The sequence below is a fragment of the Corvus moneduloides genome, chromosome 5 (assembly GCF_009650955.1).
Source record: "Corvus moneduloides isolate bCorMon1 chromosome 5, bCorMon1.pri, whole genome shotgun sequence".
Taxonomy (NCBI): Eukaryota; Metazoa; Chordata; class Aves; order Passeriformes; family Corvidae; genus Corvus; species Corvus moneduloides.
The window spans coordinates 14,645,938-14,652,982 of record NC_045480.1 but is presented as its reverse complement, the minus strand read 5'-3'; the positions used below and the strand labels follow the sequence as shown (position 1 = coordinate 14,652,982).

Genomic DNA, 7,045 nt, shown 5'->3' with positions numbered 1-7,045 from the left:
TTAGGCCTGGATATAGGCATATGAAATTGGATTACACTGAAAATACACCAAATATTTCAACCAAGCTTTGAATATTTCTCTTCTTGTTTGTGCAAAAAATGCAGTGGCATTTCCCTCTTAGAGAATGTTTTAACCTGACAGTTAGGGAGGCAGAGGACATAGAGAAAAAATCTAGGCTATGTACCCTCTGACTGCTCTCAATAGGTTCAAGAGCTATATTTCGGCTAGGAAAACAGTGGCCTCAGCCCCGCCACCCTCCCTTAGAAAACAACCATCATGCTTCTAACCAGCTGACCATTTTGCATATTGTTTCCATTAGCAACCTGGAAGGTGGAGCCAGGCCAGCATTGCACAGGTTCCCTGCTCAGGGGATTAGTTCAGGATGCTACAGTAACACAGAGGCATAACTTCATGGAAAGAGGGATTGGGAATAGCTACATTCTGTCCGGCGTGATGAGAGACGAGTTCACTCTGTGTTACCTTGGTATCACTGCCTTACTTGTGCATCAGCACTGGACTGCCCTGTGGAAAACAAAAAGAAGAATATTGTCACTATTCATGCTCTTAAAAAGGAAAAAAAAAATAATAAAAAGGAAGCCACTTCCATTCAGTGTCTTTTAGGAAAGGTCACAGGCTCTTTGCTTTTATGAATTCCGTATAGGTTGTAGGCACCTGAAATGGGCTCTATTTAGGAGATTACTCTTTTCCTGGAGATTTCCTGGTAAAGAGTTACAGGAAATTTCCTTTTCAGCCTTGGGAATTACCCTTGGAGAAAGTGCAGATTATTTTGAAGATTTCTGTGATGTACCTTATTTTTCTTAAAAACTGTGTAAGAAGAAGAGGAACTTGCCTCAGTGCTCTGGATTTCAGCCTCAGGAAGGCCAAAGCATCTCTTTTTCCCAAAGCACATGGGTGTCAATGTGGATCCTATTTCAGATTTCTATCTGGTTTTGTTTATTTTAAAGATCAAGGCTTTTAGTCAAAAATATCTAAAAATAACTAAAACCTGTGCACCATATAGAATACAAATTGCAAGTCCTTTACAGCCTGAAGAGTGACAGCCAAGGAAAATAAACAGTTTTATCTTTATCATTGTCATGACTACTTGAATCTGTGGAGTGGATACAACCCTTTCGGGTGCCGAGACATTAGTGTCAATAATAGGTGTGCAATGCAGATATCTGCTAGATAGCAGAATGATGGGGTGCTGTTGGGGCTCACAAGACCACTCTTTGGGGTGGAAAAGATGAGATCACACTGCCTTTTAATTCTCATGAGTTGGGAGCTCCTGGGAATGCAGCTGACCTTGTCCACAGCTCACAGCTGATCAACACAGCACTGTAGCTTGTGTTTGCTGTAGGTGGGAGGTTGTTACGGGAGAGGAGGCAGCAGACAAGCAAGGAGTTATGGCTCTATTGCTGCAGAGGTCAGGGATCTCCAGCTCTCTGGTCTTCATGCTGCTAATCCTTGCAAATAGTCTCATGCAGTCTCATGCAGTAGCCTGGAAATTATAATGGTGCTGACATTTTGTTATCTAAAGCTCAAAAAGAGCTCAATTTGGTTTGGAACCTCCTCCAAAACTCAGATTCTTACTGTAAAGGAACCAGTGCTTCCTAAGAAAACTGGAACCAACTAGTATTTATTGAACCGTGGCAATAATAAATAGTGGATCATTACTTGCAGTTTTATATCCCTTTCATCCCAAATCTTCTGGATGCAGCATAAGCATTCACTAACTCATGGCCTCATGATAGCAATGAGTTATAGCTGTTTAACCGACAGATTGATACCAAGAGGTTAAGCAACTGGGTTATTTTCACAGAGGGAATGACTGCATAGCCAGCAATAAAAAGATGCCAGAAATTCTGGCATTATGTACTTCTAAATCACTGTGCATCATTCAGAAGACACTGATAAATATTTACCTTCCTGAACGTCGAGACACACTGCCCTTTCCTTAAAGTAATGCCACATTACCCACTCAATAGTTGTATTGTCTCTTTTAATTCTAAGGCCCATGCAAGGAGATGACTGTGAAGGACATCCAGGTCCGTTTCTCCAGATTAGTCATTCCTGAGAGATATCTGTCAGGACAGGCTGTTTTTCAGCAGTACGATGTCCTTAAAGACCTCTAATATTAGAGATCCCCTGGCCTCCACCTGTAAAACCTTTTCAGTGATCTTCTATTCCGAAATTTTTCAGTACTTTTCATAAAGTCTGACTCACTTTTTGTAATTTAAAACTGTTGGTTCTCTTTCTATGCTTTGTGTCCATGAGCACCAGACATTCCTCCTCATCCTTTCATAACAACCTTTCACACTCTTAAAAACTGTTATCATTCTCCTCCGCCTACTCTTCTTTACACCCCCTTTGATCTCAGGGTCACCTTTCCTTGACTTCTAATTGTTATTGAGCCTCTGCAACACTTCTTTGGCTTCCAGCTTTCTAGAAAGTTATTGCCTGAAACCAAACCTGAGGCATGCCTGAGAGAGACCTGATCACAATAAAAGCATCTGTTTGGCTACAGGACTGCTGCCTACTTAGTTGTTCCTTATCTTTGATTCCTGCGGCCAGTGATTTCTATCTGAAAGTCTGCCTGAGAGTTCACAAATTTGTAGAATTACGAATGGTTTGGGTTGAAAGGGATCTTAAAGATCATATAGTTCCAACCTCCCCACCATGGGCAAGAACATCTTCCCTTATACCAGGTTGCTCAAGGCCCTGTCAAACCTGGCCTTGAACACTTCCAGGGATGGGGCATCCGCAGCTTCTCTGGGTAATGTGTTTTGGTGCGTCACCACCTTCTGAGTAAAGAATCTCTTCCCAACATCTACTCTAAATCTCTTTCAGTTTAAAGTCATTCTCCCTTGTCCTATCACTACGTGACTCCAAAAATTCCTTTCTGGTTTTCTTGTAGGCTCCCTTCATGTACTGGAGGGCTGCTGTTAGGTTTCCCCAGAGCCTTCTGTTCTCCAGAGGTGCTCCATCCCTCTGATCAGCTCCATGGCCCTCCTCTGGACCACATTCATGTGCTCTAGTCTGTGTCCTTCTTATGCTGGGGGCCCCAGAGCTGGATGCAATGCTCCTGATGGGGTCATTTGTTGCATTTATTACATTTGTCTCTACTGAATTTCATTTTGTTTTTTCAGCTCGTTCTTCCAACCTCTCAAGATGATTTTTGAATTCGAATCCTAACCCCCAATTTATTCACAGTCCTTCCTAGCTTCGTGTCAGCTGCAAATTTAAAAAGTGTATATTCCATTCCATTCCATAACTCAGGTCACATTTTATACACTTTCATAATCTTTTGGAAGACTGAAAGAAATCAGCAGACAATTTGGCAAAGACTGTGTTCCTGTGTACCACTCAACTATAAAAAAGTTCACTTTGTTTTTTCTAAACATATCTGAGACTTCAGGTTTTGGTGGTTTTTTACAACTTCCAATATTTTTAACCCTTCTTTATTTTTCTGAATAATTTTTTAAATATTAACCATTTTTATTAGTGGTTCTTAAAAGTCTGTTTTGGGATAGAGTTACCAGATGTAAAACACTAACCACTCACATTGTGCTAGCATTTTTGATGTTGTACTGAACTATGTAAATCACTAATGCAATACAAATACCACCAATATGACAGAGATTATCCAAAACTGCTGACACCAACAGTCTCCAGGGGAAAATTTCTATGTGCTCAGCTTTAATCAGGCCTTTCTCTGAAGCTTTTATGTAGGCTTCCACTCATGCAGGTTAGGGCATCCGCCAAAAGAGTATTTTCCTTGCTGTTTATGTAGTGCTGCAAGTGACCATTATAACTCAGAGGAAGGAACATAAATCCTGATATGTTTGATTTGCTGGGCCATGGTGACACCTTTTCCATCAGAAACAAAGCTTTCTTGTAATTCAGCTTACTCAGCAGGGTTGGTAAAGCTGGATAATCCCATGACTTTCAGCTGCTAAACCTGTTGCAGATATTTAATATAAAATGACAAGAGCCACTATTCTTTAAACTATTTCTTTGACACTTAAAAAATTCTGAGACCACTGACGCATCATGAAACAAAACTTACAAAGGTGCGTAATGGTATCTTTGTTGCAGATCTTTGTGATTTACATTCATGAGCAATCTGAAGTTACCTGAGAAGCAGAGGATTTAAACTGAGGTTTTGTAATAATGTTTGTCTTGTTTCTTGTAAAAGGCACTATGAAAACCTTTCAGATCTTTAAAAATGTCTTTAATGTGGGAATCAACAGATGTCAGGAAAATATGTTTCTCTTAACTCTGCTAGTCTTTGCAGTTTCACTTATTAATCTTTATCTATATTGGTGATTTTTAAAAAGAGATATCCATTGTGAATCCTTGTTTGCATCCTTGGTTACCCAACAAAAAGGAACTTAAACAGATTTTTATAACTGTTGACTTTTATGTGGGATCTTGTACTACTTTTGCTTGTACAAGTTAGCAGAGTTTTCTGCAATACCCAACAGCTGCTAGTCCAGGTGCTGGGATGCACCTTCTTTTTCACACTCTCCATGCAAGTTTTTTGTCAGCAAATTGTATTTCCAGTCATGTCTGTGAGAAGATCTAAAGTAAGTCCAGGCACTGGCCCTTGAACTCTTAGCAGGCTGCAGGCTGAGATGGTGAGTCCTGCTAAATGTTTAACCAAAAAGCTCATGGTCCTTTTCCCTCAAAATAAAAATTGTCACTTCAGATGTTCTCCATCTTTAACAAGTAAGATATCCCAGAGCATAATCTTTGATTTTCTGCTTTCAACAACATTTCTGGCAATGTCATTTAGTTCTGTGTTAGAGCATTTTCTAATTCATCTTTAAACTTTGCCCAAAGTAATGCCAACTAAAGTTTCTGGGATAACTTAATCCTAAGGAAACCTGAATGTGTTGCCAAGAAGGGGTGCTGACACTTACCATTGTGCATTTCTCTCAATACAACCTTAAGCAAGACTGCAAACAGTGCAAGCTGAAAGACCCAGTGCAGACAAATAAAGAATTTGAGAGGATGGAGCCATAAATAACACTTCAAGTGTGAATGAACAGGAACTCCAGGCCCAAGAGGACTTAATTATTTTTCACTTTTTCCTCCAATAGGATTGTCCAGATCATAGCTGGAATTCATGTTCCTTTTGTTCTTCCACAGGGATACCACAGCCATAGTCTTCATTTCTGTGATATCTGTTTTTCAAGGTTCATTAAGACTGGACGCTCTGTGTAAATTGAATATTAGGTCTAGAGAGACTGTCCTGGTGTTGCAGGGCCTGTTGTAACCCCCACAGGGAGCACACTGTTAAACATGCTCAGAAGCAAATGGATCCACAGTTGCTGCTGTGTTGCCAAACCACTTTGTATTCTTGATTCTTCTTCTGTATTCCTCAAGGGCTGGTCAGCAAAACACTGAGTGTGGGAGAATTTTTTTAGAGATTTGCTGCTGTTAAGAGTGAAAGGAAATTGGCAGCCCAAAACAAAACTGAAAAATGTATCTTGTATTTCTGCAGAGAGGAATCATTTTGGAAAGAATCAAGAGTAAAGTTTGATTGTGATTCTTAGAATAAAGTACAAAGGCTCTGAAATTGGCTAGAAGTGAAAATAACATGCACTCCCAAATATATTCCTTGCCTTTAATTTTTCATGATACACCAGCTTAGACATATGTTTTTGCCTTTTTGAACAGTAGTCTAAAGTTACTGGTCCAAACCAAGAGTGAATCATGTCTCACTTCCTTGAGTCTTCACAGTATAAATCCACAAGCATAAATTCACTCCTTAGCTTGGCACACTGAATGCTAAAATCTCAGTATTCCCACAGGAGTCAACCACTGATATATGAAAAGTTGTTTACAGCTATAGCACAACTACCCTGGGTGGAAAAAAAAGAGAGGATACTTAATATGTCTATTCTGAGATGCCATGCTGGCGGGACAATAACCAGCAATGACAGACCAATTGATGACTTTCATGTATTCTCTCCCATTAAGTAACATCAAGAAAAACCAAGGGTGTCTTTACTAAAAACAAAAGGTAGAACAACTCTGATGGTGGCACATGAACCCCCTTTACTCTTTTACAGTGTTTACTCTGCTGCTCCACCATCATTATTTGTAGAGGTGTGTGGTGACTTATCTGAAATAACTCAGATGAGAAGGAGGGGCCCCATTTCCTTTCTACTGATGCCTTTTCCTGGTCTTAAAATCATACACAGTTAGAAGGTGAAAAGGGATTTTACCTTGGTATTTATTTTAAGGATCCTTAGGTGCACACGTCCAGGTCATATGCATCGAGATGCACCCTGCTGAGTATGTGCGTGAGAGAGTGTGTGTGTGTGTGTGTGTGTCTTTCAACATTGGGTATAACATTATAGGTTTTACTAATTAGCATATCTATCAAAGATTCTCCAGTGAGAGGCTCAAGTGAGCCCCCCTCCCCAAGGAACCTTCCCCTGGATGGTTCTATCTTAGTTTACAAAATGTGTTCTGGAGAGGACCTTGGGGTCTGGGGCACACTGATCCCTAGATATGAAGCTTCTAAAATGTTTAGTCTCTCAGCTTGACAAACAAGACAAGAATGTAGGCAAAAAGCACTGAGAATACAGAAGTTGTAAAAAGGTATAACAGGGGTATAAAAGAAAAAGCAAAAATTTTCATGGCATCACTACAGGGTATGTGCTTTGCGGGCAAATAATTACCATTAGTCTCATCAGAAAGTGGTGGGTCTTTTCTGCATCGTTAGCATTGCTGACATTTTCTTTGGAAAAGCAAGATCTTTGCCTGTCAAACAAAAATAAATAAATAAATAAATAAATAAACGCTGAATGGTTGACTGTGACATTGAAGTGGGGTATTGGTTTTGCACTGTAACTCACTTGTTTTACTCACCCCTTCTGGTTCCTGATGGGGCTGTCATGTGAAATCATCCTTCCATGTCCCAAAGGGTGTGGTGGGTGACCCCTCAGCTGGGGAGCTGTGGGTGGTACCTTCAAAGCCAGCAACTGCTGTAAAGGCCACTTTGTGTATAGCTAAAATACTTGGCTTCTAA

General features: G+C 40.2%; 1 long non-coding RNA gene across 1 annotated transcript; it reads right to left on the bottom strand.

The window, feature by feature from the left end:
- Nucleotides 1-480: 480 nt before the first annotated feature.
- Nucleotides 481-6,776, bottom strand: LOC116444771. The gene is made up of 2 exons (XR_004240481.1): nt 6,696-6,776; nt 481-522 (listed from the first exon to the last, which is right to left on the bottom strand). It is a non-coding gene; the product is annotated as an uncharacterized LOC116444771 (long non-coding RNA).
- Between the last annotated feature and the right edge of the window lie 269 nt (nt 6,777-7,045).